We start from the raw sequence: 12,238 nt of genomic DNA, 5'->3' as shown, positions 1-12,238 counted from the left end.
AAACATATATAGAATCAAATTGCCCATAAAAAGTATTTGCTGTCCACGGACCCCCTGTCTTGTCCTTGCGGACCACAGTTTGAAAACCCTGCTCTAGCAAATAAAGAACTTCTCAAACTTTTGCAACTACATAATTTCAATAATTTGTGTAAGAGTTGTTAGATTATTGGAGTGCTTATTATATCTTCATCTTCTCCACCGCTACCACCAATATATTTTATCAATGGCTTCACTTTTAATCCGTTGTGTCTTCCAGCCATCTACTACTGGAGTAGTTATAAACTGGTAGAGGATATATGGAGCAGAACATCAGAGGTGTATATTCTGGATGTGCTAGGTGTGTGCTGCACACCCACTGAAAATGGAAAATTCTTAAATATTAACCTTACTCATTAATTTAATCACAAATCTTAATGGAAAACTTTTGTTATACCCTAGCTTGAAATTTGGTGGCACTGGGTGTGGCAGCACACCCAATACAACAACCACCATATGCTGGACATTATTGTTTTATGTAGAGAAACACCAGCAGCAGTGACTTTATATTGTGAATCACCAATTGCTCTGTTATTTAGGCTACAGGTGTTGCAACGTTCATAGATTTAAAAACAGTAGAGAACTAACTTTACACTTTATAAGTTATGCCTTTTTGTAATAATTAATAAGCTAACGTCCTGAAAGACACTGCAAATAGTTTCTTATTTCTTTATTGCCCACAAGGGGCTAAACATAGAGGAGACAAACAAGGTCAGACAGTGCGTAACTGGTACTTAATTTATTGACCCCGAAAGGATGAAAGGTAAAGTCGACCTCGGCGGAATTTGAACTCAGAACGAAATACCGCTGAGCATTTCGTCCGGCGTGCTAACTTTTCTGCCAGCTCGCCGACACTGCAAATAGTTTCTTGTAACTACACAAAAGAAATTATTGTTGACAGGTACTTTAAAATTATTATTTGCTTTTTTCATCATTTGAAGGTTGATAAAATGAATACCATTCGAGGGGTGGGGGTATCGATGTAATCAGCTTATCACTCCTTTATAATTGCTGGCCTTGTGCTATAATTTGAAACATGCTGGCAGAATCATGAGTATGCTTGACAAAATTCTTGGCGGTATTTCGCCCTTGTTTACGTTCTGAGTTCAAATTTTGCAGAGGTCGGACTCTACTTTTAAACCTGTCGGGGTCGATGAAATAAGTACTATTTGAGAACTGGTGGTCAGTGTAACCACTTCCCCACCCCTCAAAATTGCTGTTCTTGTGGCAAAATAAGAAAAGATTTATTACCGAATCTTGGGTCGCTGCTACGTTAATTTATGAGATTCTATATTTTTTTGTATTGATAATTACTACTTATTCTTTGGTATCTGTATGTCTCAAGAGTCATATATCGGCGGTTCATGGGAAATCTCCGTTCTCTGTGTTGGTAGTGTGTGGTACCATTCGCTCGCTCGCTTTTCTCAACACATACACACAGCGAAGTAAACTCAAGGGACCAAGGGGAAGAACTCTTTCTTATCAACGTGTCTTTTTAAATAATTCACTTTTTTCCCCACCATCTAAAAAATACATTTTCTCGCAATTTACAGAAATTAAGCGTATTGGCAAGATAGTAAATCTTCACAATTATTTAACACTGGTTTTCCATGCTGGCAAAGTTTACACGTGTTTTCTCTGCTTAAGTTCTTATTCAGAGTTACTGTCTTCCTTGACAAGTTAGGAGACCATTTCTCATGTTACATTTTTGGTATGCTTTTTTACGATTGGATGCTCCTTCTAACACCAACCACCTTACAGAGCGTACTGAGCGCATTGATCATGACACATCCTAAATTATTTCCTGTGGTCATGGAGTTTCATGTTATGTGCAACCAAGGCATTAAAACAGAATGACTCTCCCCAGACACAACAAAAAATTCTCTCTAGTATAAACTCAAAGCCTGAAATTTTGTGGGAGGGAGCTTAACTTATTTTATCAACCCCAAAAGGTAAACTCGATCTCGATGGAATTTGAAGTTAGAATGAAATGCTGCTAAGTAATTTGTCTAGCATGCAAACAACTCTGCAAGCTTGCCATCTGAATAATAATAATTTTTTTTGTATTATAGGGACAAAGGCCTGAAAATCAAGGGGATGGGGGTAGTTGATTACATTCACCTCAGTGTTCAACGGGTTCTTATTTCTTGACTCTGAAAGGATGAAAGGCAAAGTCAACCTAAGTGAAACTTAAAGCTGCCTGAAATGCCTTTAACAATGTTTCTGCCAATAATAATAATGGTTTCAAATTTTGGCACAAGGCCAATAATAATAATAATAATAATAATGATAATTATTATTGTAGCAGACCAAACAATTAAAACTTTATTTAGTGCAAATTAATTGTGGAAGCTTATCTTGATCTGCAGCTTTACCCTAATCTTAGCTTTGTATAGACAAGTATAATTCTTATGTTATTGTTTCTAATTGTTAGTTTATGGAAATGCATGGTTGGTTTTATTTGATTACAAGAATTAGGCATTCTTATTACACAGATGGAATTATCATCTTTCTAAACACCTATTTATTAATTCATGTATAATTTGAATTTTTTCACAAAAAAAAAATTAAAAAATTTAATCTTAGGGGTGCATGTTATGTGTATTTAATTACAATCCCCACATTATGGAACCCTGCAATAATGAAATAAACTTTTATTATGTTATTTCCACAGATACAGATGTGGCTGTGTGGTAAGAAGCTTGCTTCCCAATCACATAGTTCTGGGTTCAGTGGCATCTTAGGCAAAAATGTCTTGTGAATGGATTTGGTCGACAGAAACTGAAAGAAGCCTGTTGTGTGTGTGTGTGTGTGTGTGTAGATATTGTGTGTAAATATATATATGTCTGTGTGTGTGTCTTTGTGTCTGTCCCCCTCCACCACTTGACAACTGGCGTTGGTTTTTTTACATTCCTGTAACATAGTGGTTTGACAAAAAAAAAAAGAAAAAAGAGACTGATAGAATAATTACCAGGTTTTTTTTTTTTTGGCAGGGAGTACTGGGGTCGATTCATTCGACTAAAAATTCTTCAAGGTGTTGCCCCAGCATGGTTGCAGTCTAATGACTGAAAAAGTTAAAGATAACGGAAAAATATAAAATGAAATATTAAAAATTGGAATGTAGAGGATTATCTCCTCTTGTGGTTGTGCAACATGGTGTGCTAGAAATAAGGATTATGAACTTGAAAGACAGTCAAAATTAGCATTGTTTATGAACTTTTACACTAAGTTGTATGGCTTCTGTCATCCCAAATTAGAATAATTTGTTGGAATTATTGAACCAAACAATGCGTAGACAACCATTTTTTCTTAATACTGTTCATATCTGTGCAAGGATAGTTTTTCACTTCATTATTTTGGAATGGGCAAGCTCAAAAAAAAAGTAAATAAGAGCCATTACAATACAACTGTTTTTGTTGTTATTGATAGTGTAAAACCTCACCAAGAGTTGGTATTGATGTTGGCTTCTTCACAAGATATTGAAAGATTTTGTAGTTACAAAAATGAATATGCTAATTTAAATAGGGTAGTGGGTGGGGCATAAGGAATAAGATTCACTGCATTTTTGACTGAGAAAAAAAAATTTCTTTTTACAAATATTCACTACCTTATAAAAACTATATCAGCTAAGCAAATTGATTATTTATAACATAAGCTGAACACTATTTCAGAAAATACACTTTTTTGAGATCAGTGAATTTTCGTCACTGGAAAAAGTACATATGTATTTGCATTGGGAGCCCTTTGCATTGAAGATCGGTGATTGTCATACGATGACGAAGGGTAAATACCCAGAAACCCGGGTCCGTGCGTATTATGTCAGATCGATGATGGGAAGGATGACTTCCCTTTGCAAATACTGACAGGGCACAAAAAGTGTGTCAATAGCAAGCTGGAAGAGATGTTCTCCTGGGGCTAAAAGCAACGGTAACATTCACCCTTAGGGTTTAGCCGCATTTAAGTGGCAAATATACTTCACGTTATCTCTCTTCTCTTTGAACGTATAAAAGACAAATTTAGCTGGGGCAAAATGAGTAAGACAAGATAAGGTAAATTTGCGTCTTCAATTCTTCAGAATTACATTTGAGAAAAGACTCATACACATCAATATCCGTCCTTAGTCACCAGAAAGATCAGAAATGCAGCAAAAATTTGAAATATCTTGGTCAAATTGAAAGAGGATCCAAGAAAAATGGCACATAATATGAAATTAACAAAACTTAATTAAATCTAAAAACTCAACATAAAATATTCTCTATAGGTTTCACACGATCTGCTGGCATGGCTCTCTTCATGATATATTTATGCATTATGCAGTTAAAGAGAAGAAATTATTGAAATTTGTCATTACTTATTTTGTCCCAGTTTAGACATCATTCTACGAAAATTGAAAAATGATCAAATTAGACAGTGTGGGCAAAAATTGTCTTTGAATCCACCAGAGAAAATAATATTGATTGTTAAACACCAAGAATTATTCAGATATTTTATTAGCAGGAGTGGTTGTGTGGTAAGTAGCTTGCTTACCAACCACATGGTTCCGGGTTCAATCCCACTGCGTGGCACCTTGGGCAAGTGTCTTCGACTATAGCCTCGGACCGACCAAAGGCTTGTGAGTGGATTTGGTAGACGGAAACTGAAAGAAGCCCGTCGTATATGTGTATATATATATATATATATATATATATATATATATATGTGTGTGTGTTTGTGTGTCTGTGTTTGTCCCCCCAGCATCGCTTGACAACCGATGGCGGTGTGTTTACATCCCCGTAACTTAGCGGTTTGGCAAAAGAGACCAATGAATAAGTACTAGGCTTCCAAAGAATAAGTCCTGGGGTTGATTTGCTCAACTAAAGGCGGTGCTCTAGCATGGCCGCAGTCAAATGACTGAAACAAGTAAAGAGTAAACTCAGTTATAATCGGCTGGAGGAAAAATTTCTTCTTCAAAAAAAAAAAAAAAGAAAGTATCGTCTGACTGTTTCAAACTCTTTCAACTTCAACTATAGCTATGCTGATCAATTCTTATTCCTTAGATAATGCAACAATAGAAAATGATTATATAATACTTGTAATGTCATGGTTTCAGACAGATAGGGAGAAAATAACAAGAAATCAGAAGTTATTCATTTTGCCTCAGTTACCAATTCTGCCCCATTCTATTAAAACTCTCGAGGCACGGATTACTATTAAGGGGAGAAAACTCTTGCTAGATCGTGTCTTTAAAATTGTTCTTTAAGAGTTCTATCTGAATACATCTTTTGCCTTTTACTTGTTTCAGTCATTAGACTGCGGCTATGCTGGGGCACCGCCTTGAAGAGTTTTTTTTAGTCGAATTAATCGACATCAGTGCTTACGTTTTATTAAGCCTGGTACTTATTCTATCGAACTCTATTGCCGAACGGACAAGTTACGGAGACGTAAACACACCAGTACCGTTTGTCAAGTAGTAGTAGGGAACAAACACAGACAGAAGGACATACACACATATATATACCGGGATTTTCCGAAAATCCGCCCATCCATTAGATCAGGGGTTTTCAAATTGTGGTCCGCAAGGACAAGACAGGGGGTCCGTGGACAGCAAATACTTTTTATGGGCAATTTGATTTTATATATGTTTTTTAATCGAAATCTTTTAATTGACAATAAACCTATTTGTTAAATACTGTTAAATAAATAAATGTAAAAATATATGTCATTTTAAGCAAATATTTATGTATAAATTTCATAAGCGTTTATAAGGGGGTCCCTAAGGTAAAGCCTGAAATATAAAGGGGTCCGCAAGTCAAAAAGTTTGAAAACCCCAGCATTAGATCACCCATGAGCGTTTATTTGGATGGGCGGTTATTTGAGGTTAAAAGTTGAAAAGAGTTAGTGTTCTTGTTTGCATTCTGTTTAGAAGTTCATTAGCTCTACGTCTGTAGATAAATTCAAAGGGTTTTTATTCTCAATAATGGAGTCGAAAGAAAATATATCAAAACGTGTTCAACGATCATATACCTTTAGTGAAAACTTGAGTGCTATTAAACGAATGAAAGAATATTCTGGCAGTTTATCTGCTGTGTCAAGAGACAGGTATTAATAGAAAACGATTGAGAGAATGGTGCACAAAAGAAACTGAGTTAATCCATATGTCAGACAAGAGGAGGTGCAGATCAATTGGTGGAGGTAGAGGGATCTAGAGATTGAACTCTTACAGTGGATTGTTGTTCAGCGTGCAAACAATATAATTTAAAATTATTGTTGCTTGTAGGAATATACTTTTGAATTGGTAAAAAGGTTTGGAATTGAAATGAACAGCTTTAGATGTTCTGATAAATGGATTTTCACTTTCATGAAACAGAATAAACTGCCTAAGGGACCATGTAGTGGGACTGAACCTGGAACCATATGGTTGGGAAATAAGCTTCTTAGCACATAACCATGCTTGCACCAATGTTTATAATTTAAAATACAGCAGAACACATGGCTTTTAATAATATAATATATTAATAAGCAAAGTACATATGAGAATGAGAGGTTGATATTTCTAGACTCTACAGTCTAAGTGAATGAACTAGTTATTCTCTTGGCATTAACAAGATGACTCAACATTACAGTAACTGAGCATGCCCAAAGAATTGTTTAGCTATATCCTTTACCCCTGGGCCTATATTTGTGCTATTTTGAAAATAATATTGTAATTCCATTGTTTATTGTGACATACTTGTAGAGACTTATATTTTCAGACTGCTCTGGGAAAATGTTAATTGAAATAAATTCTGAAGTAAATTTGTTAAGGAACCCTAAATAAAAAATAAAGAAATTAAGGCAATCAAATACAGAAATTGCCTAAACTGGTTTTGAAATATCAGTCACTTATTATTATCTGTTTATCTTATGTTCCTTTAAAGGTGAACATTGAAATAAGTAAGCCTTATATATACATTAAGGTATTCAAGCATCTGTTGTTATTACAAGATTCTGAAAACTAAATATTTTATTTACTATTTCTTTCTCCATTAATTTGTTGCATTGTTCCAGTATAACCAATCTGCAATGGTTTAACCAACTAAAGGACCTTTGAGTTTTTGTTGTAGACAGATAATATACAAGTACCAGCTTAAATTGGCATTTAGTGAAGAGAAGCTTCCAGTGAGCAGCCTACAATTTGATTTCTAGTTGGGGTTATTTCATTTCTTAGGCTGTGTACCTGTATAGGAAAACAAGTATTTAGTTTAGATATTCATGTAGATGGTTACTAATGCTTCTGTATATTGAAAGACTGAATTATTGAAAATCTAAAAAACAAAACAAATAGATAATCTGTCTGAAGAATTAGTTAAGAGAAAAGGTAAGCTAACATTGAAAGGCTGTATATGCAGTTGAAAGATACAGTTTTATCCAGTTATTTATTATCAGTTTGGCTCCTGAAATGTTTTGTATAAAATAATATTCTACATAAATAGCTGATTAACCTCGATTGTCTATTTTCTGGTCTTTTTAAAAGTTGCTTGAAGTGTGAGCCACTTATGTTACAGTACTAAGTTGATAGTTACACCCTCATTAATTCATAAATATCATCTACATAATTTCTGAGAACAGATAAAAGTTAAGTTGAAAAAGTGACATCTAAAATTTAGCCAAAGTTCATAGAAATCTAATAGTAACTCTTTGGAAGCAAAGCCTTACTAATGCTATACTGAAATTGGCCTTGAAGTCAGTCTGGAATTTTAAAGACTGACTGTAAATTGGTATAATTGTCTTTAAAGAATTAATAGTGTAGGATTATGTTGACTTTGTAGATCTGTCATTGACATAACAGTTGGATAAAACTTGGTCAACAAGAACTTTTCCATTTTTCACTATGAGAATATATTTTCTGTGTATGCATGTAGATGTCAAGGAAACAGGTGGAGTTTTTCTGAGAGATGATAGCATTCATAGCATCTTGCTTATGGTCAGCTGCCTCAAGCCATGCTCAAAAACTAACATATCTCATACAAGTAGGTTTAGCTTTTTGTATCTCATAAAATTATGATGAGAGTAAAATAGATAAGAAAACACACACACACATTATATATATATATATATATATATATATATATAGCACAAATTTCAAAATAGGTAATGTTATTTCTAAATTGCTCTTCTTTTTTACATCATATATATATATATATATGCATGCATAAATTACTGATATTTTTATTATAAAACTGAAATCTGCTAAGTGTTTGTATATTAATAATTATGCTACTAGTATGACCAACAGATGCTGTTTATGTTAGCAGTATGAATGAAGTTAAGAAAATATTCATATTTTGTTAGTGATTATTAGTCCTGTTGGCTGCTGCTGTTCTGGGATTAGTTGGCATAAGATGCCATTGATGTAAATCTCAGATCATCTTTATGTTGAGAAGTAGTAATTGGGGAAATGGAACATTTTCAGGGAGTATGATATGTTTCTGTAAACAGGACATTAAATCTTTTGTTTTGACTTGGAAATTAGATATTATTTTTTTAGTCGTTTTTTTTTTCTTTTCTTTTTTAAACTATATAAACGTTATATAGGATATCATATTAGTCATTTGTTTGAATGTAGGCCAAATGACTTGCAGCTTCATGCTTCCAGATGTGGTTTTGGGGACAGATTTTGAGATATTTTTGTATGGGTGCACTGAAGAATAATTTTAACAACAGTTGCAGTTGTATCACAGCTCATATTGTGCTGACACTATTAAAACCTGTCTGGTTGACTGGGATTTGTTGTTACCTATGTTCACCATTGCATATCACTGGTTATGTTGGCCAGCATGTTTGGGTGGGTATCTTTATTTGATTTTAGACACTAATTGTTACTTATGATTTTTGTATATTGAATTTCTTAAGTACAAGGCCAAATTTTGCTGGGAGGGGAGTCCTTGATAGAATTCATTCCTCTATGTTGCTAGTTCTTATTTTATAGACTCTATAAAAATAACAGTTGGTAGCAGCAGGATTTCAATCAAAACAAACTATACAGAACTAAATGCTATGAAGATTTTAAACCCTTCACTCACACTTTTTTTTTATGTCAATAATGATGTGTCATTTCTATTTCTGAGTGAAACAATTTTATCTTTGCGAAAGTACCTAGAAAAGGCATAAAAGTCGCAATACAATATTTCTATTTCCCTGTAAATCTGACCTATATATGGAATTGTGTTGATGTTTTAGTTTTGTTTTAATTTGTTCATCTAAACAATGTTTTGCACCACCAAATTTGCATCATAAAATAACATGGATTTATGTTAATGTTTTTATCTAAGTAAATTGTGTCATTACTGTTTAAGAATATCTGTGCATATGTGAAGTGAGTTTCATTCTTGTTCTCTCACTCTTTTTGTTCTGTACTTGGTTACTATTAACAAGTGCTTAGTTTACTTTGTTTTAACTTTGCGAAAAAGTCGGTACTTCTGTTTGATAGTGAGCAATTTCTGCAAACTAATATACACTACACACCCACATAAATAGTAATAGCAATTCTAAGAAGCGGTTTAGCTATATGCATTTCAGATTAGGATTGTCAGAATATAGGATAATCTGAGACACTCTTGAATGTCATACAATACTTCCATACTTTTCTAAAAATCTGAAAATGTGTCTAAAACTTAAATTACAATTTAAGAACTGTTATACTGTTAGAAAACAAAAATGATTTTTTTAGATATGAATACAGTTTTGAAGAGAATGTGAACAGTTGATCAAATTGATTGCAATGACATGGCAGAGAGATATAAATACAAGTCAACTCTGAGGAGTGTTTAGCTTCAAAGTAAAGAACTAAATACTCATTCCAGTACTCAAACACTTCCGCTGACTCGTTATCATAATAACCCATAAACTTAACACTTTTGTTTGTTCTGTTATAAATTTTCACTTCAAAATCTGTGAAGATGTGTAGTTAAGTCCAGTGTTTCAATCCACCCCTATTGTAGTTTTTCGTTGTGACTGTTGACACCTCTCACTTGTAATGTCATCTTTATACATTCTGACATTAAGAGAAAACAAATAACAATAAATATGTTTCATATATACAAGGCTCAACTATAGTTAAAGATGGATGTTGTAGAGAATTAGCAGACACCAAGCATGCCCAAAGACTAAGTTTTTCATTTGCATGACACAACTGTGCTAAATGCTAATTCTAGTCAGGGTCCACAGATCTGAAAAATTATCAAAGTAGCAACAACAAAGTGAGATCCACTCAGTTGATTTTACATGTCTTTTGCATTTAACAAAACAGTTTTGTGCTTATCAAAACAAATTATTATGCAAAGATTGAGATGTCATTATCATTTGATCAGTGGTTGTATATTTTCAGTAAATCAAATCAGTGACTGGGCTTCAATACTAAGTGGTGTCATGTCACAAATTTCCATTTTGCCTGTTCTAAAACTGTTTTGATTACATTTTAGCAAGTTTGTTGATAATTAAATAACAGGCTGTTGCTGTTTAGCTCTCAAGTGAGCACTGATTAGACTCTGATCAAAGCTTTCCAGACATGACCAACCTGCCTTATTTTCAGACAATGTATGGCAGGACTACTATATACAATGTATTCGAGGAGAATTTGGCTCCTAAAAATAGCATCTAAATTCTCCTCAAATGTAGAAGTCACCCCAGTTTATTGAATAACAGGTTTAGCCTTAGGTCAGCTTTGATTGAGCAGATATAATGAGAGTTCAAGTTGTGACCTTTATGTCTATATATTTAAGACAAACATCATTTGACAAGTTCTTTATTTTTAGGGGTAGATTTGGATGCTTTCTGTTGCATATTGAGTAACCACTGATGGGGGTCTCTTGGTGTTGTGGTTTGGTAGCAAGATCTCAGTGAACTGAATTTGCTCAAAGGTTTCAGTTCCCTTTTATTCTAATGTTCTTGAAAAATGGCCAAAAATTACTTGTTTCTTGTTCCATCTCCTTGGAGTTAAAGTAAAATAGATACTTTACATTATCTTTGGATTTACAATACTGAGTGCAATCATTTCCTCTCTATATAAAAATCAGTTCTGCTTCGCAATATCTCATTGCTGAATTAAGTACCAGTGACATATAAGATTATTATAAAATCAAAATCTGCTAAGTGTTTTTATATTAATAATTATGCTACTAGTATGTGAAATGGTTGGAATTTCAATCAATATCCAACCATTTCACATATGCAGGTCTGGTGGGTTAACCAAAGGAAATCATTTTTGGTACTTACATTTTCATTGACTACTGTGTAATGGAATATTCTGCTATAATTTCTTTCAAAGCTTTTCTTTATAAATGATATTGTTAGATTTATCAAAATTCATAACACTGTAATTGTAGAAAGGTGACATTCTCAGTTCTACATAAATTGAATTGACAAGAGGGCCTCAGTGGTCACACGACCTGCTGGAAAAAACAGCCAGACTTTCTTCTACTCACACCATACTGTTTTAAATAAGGGAATGAAACTTTTGGTAATATATCCCTGCATATCCATAAAAGAGATGGAATGCCTTTAGTTTTGTCTGCTTGATCAGGGTTGGCCTGAGTGAGGCTAAGTAGCATTCTATATAAATGTCTGGTCATTTTTAAACTTTGTTCAATAGTCAATGGAGTTCAAAGTATAGCTGATTTTATTTTGCACATTGTTTACTAGTGAAGCTTGATATAGTTTGAAAAAAAAAAAAAATGATAAAATGAAATAGCCCTTTAGAAGAAAATATATTCTGAACTATAATGTATGTTAATGTATAAGTTCCATCAATCTTTTTTTTAAATATGAGCAGTCTAGGATAATAGCAAATCTTAGAGGTTTGATGTGACAGAACTAAAAAGAATTAGAAGCAAAGAAATTTTTAATTGTTAATATTTTCTAGAAATAAAACTTTAAAAATTATCCATTAATATTTGCTGAGTTGTATTTTCTCTCTCATTGCAAAGAATAAATCTAAATATTCATTCATCTTCTATTTTGGTTCTAAAAGTTTTCAGATGTGTACCCTACTATAAATGATTTACGCCAGTTGTTTAGTCTTAAGTCATCATCTTTGACTTAGGATGAAAGATGTTCCATTTGTGAGCCGGTTTTTTTTTCTGCTGTAAAGCATATATATACCTTATTCAACATGCAATTCCCCGATATGGTGTGAATTGAGTGAGATGAGGCTTTTTCTGACTGGTCGAGCCAACAAGTAGCGATT

The 12,238-nt window shown here is 33.5% G+C and overlaps 1 protein-coding gene across 1 annotated transcript in view; it reads right to left on the bottom strand.

Annotated features, from left to right (window-relative positions):
• LOC149136531 (uncharacterized) overlaps positions 1–12,238 on the bottom strand; it is a 41,705-nt gene that overhangs the window by 28,382 nt on the left and 1,085 nt on the right. The gene's annotated exons all lie outside the window — the stretch shown is intronic.

This window comes from Octopus bimaculoides, chromosome 3, assembly GCF_046866305.1.
Source record: "Octopus bimaculoides isolate indiv1 chromosome 3, ASM4686630v1, whole genome shotgun sequence".
NCBI classification, from domain to species: domain Eukaryota; kingdom Metazoa; phylum Mollusca; class Cephalopoda; order Octopoda; family Octopodidae; genus Octopus; species Octopus bimaculoides.
The sequence above is the reverse complement of the archived record's forward strand: the minus strand, read 5'-3'. Positions and strand labels throughout refer to the sequence as shown.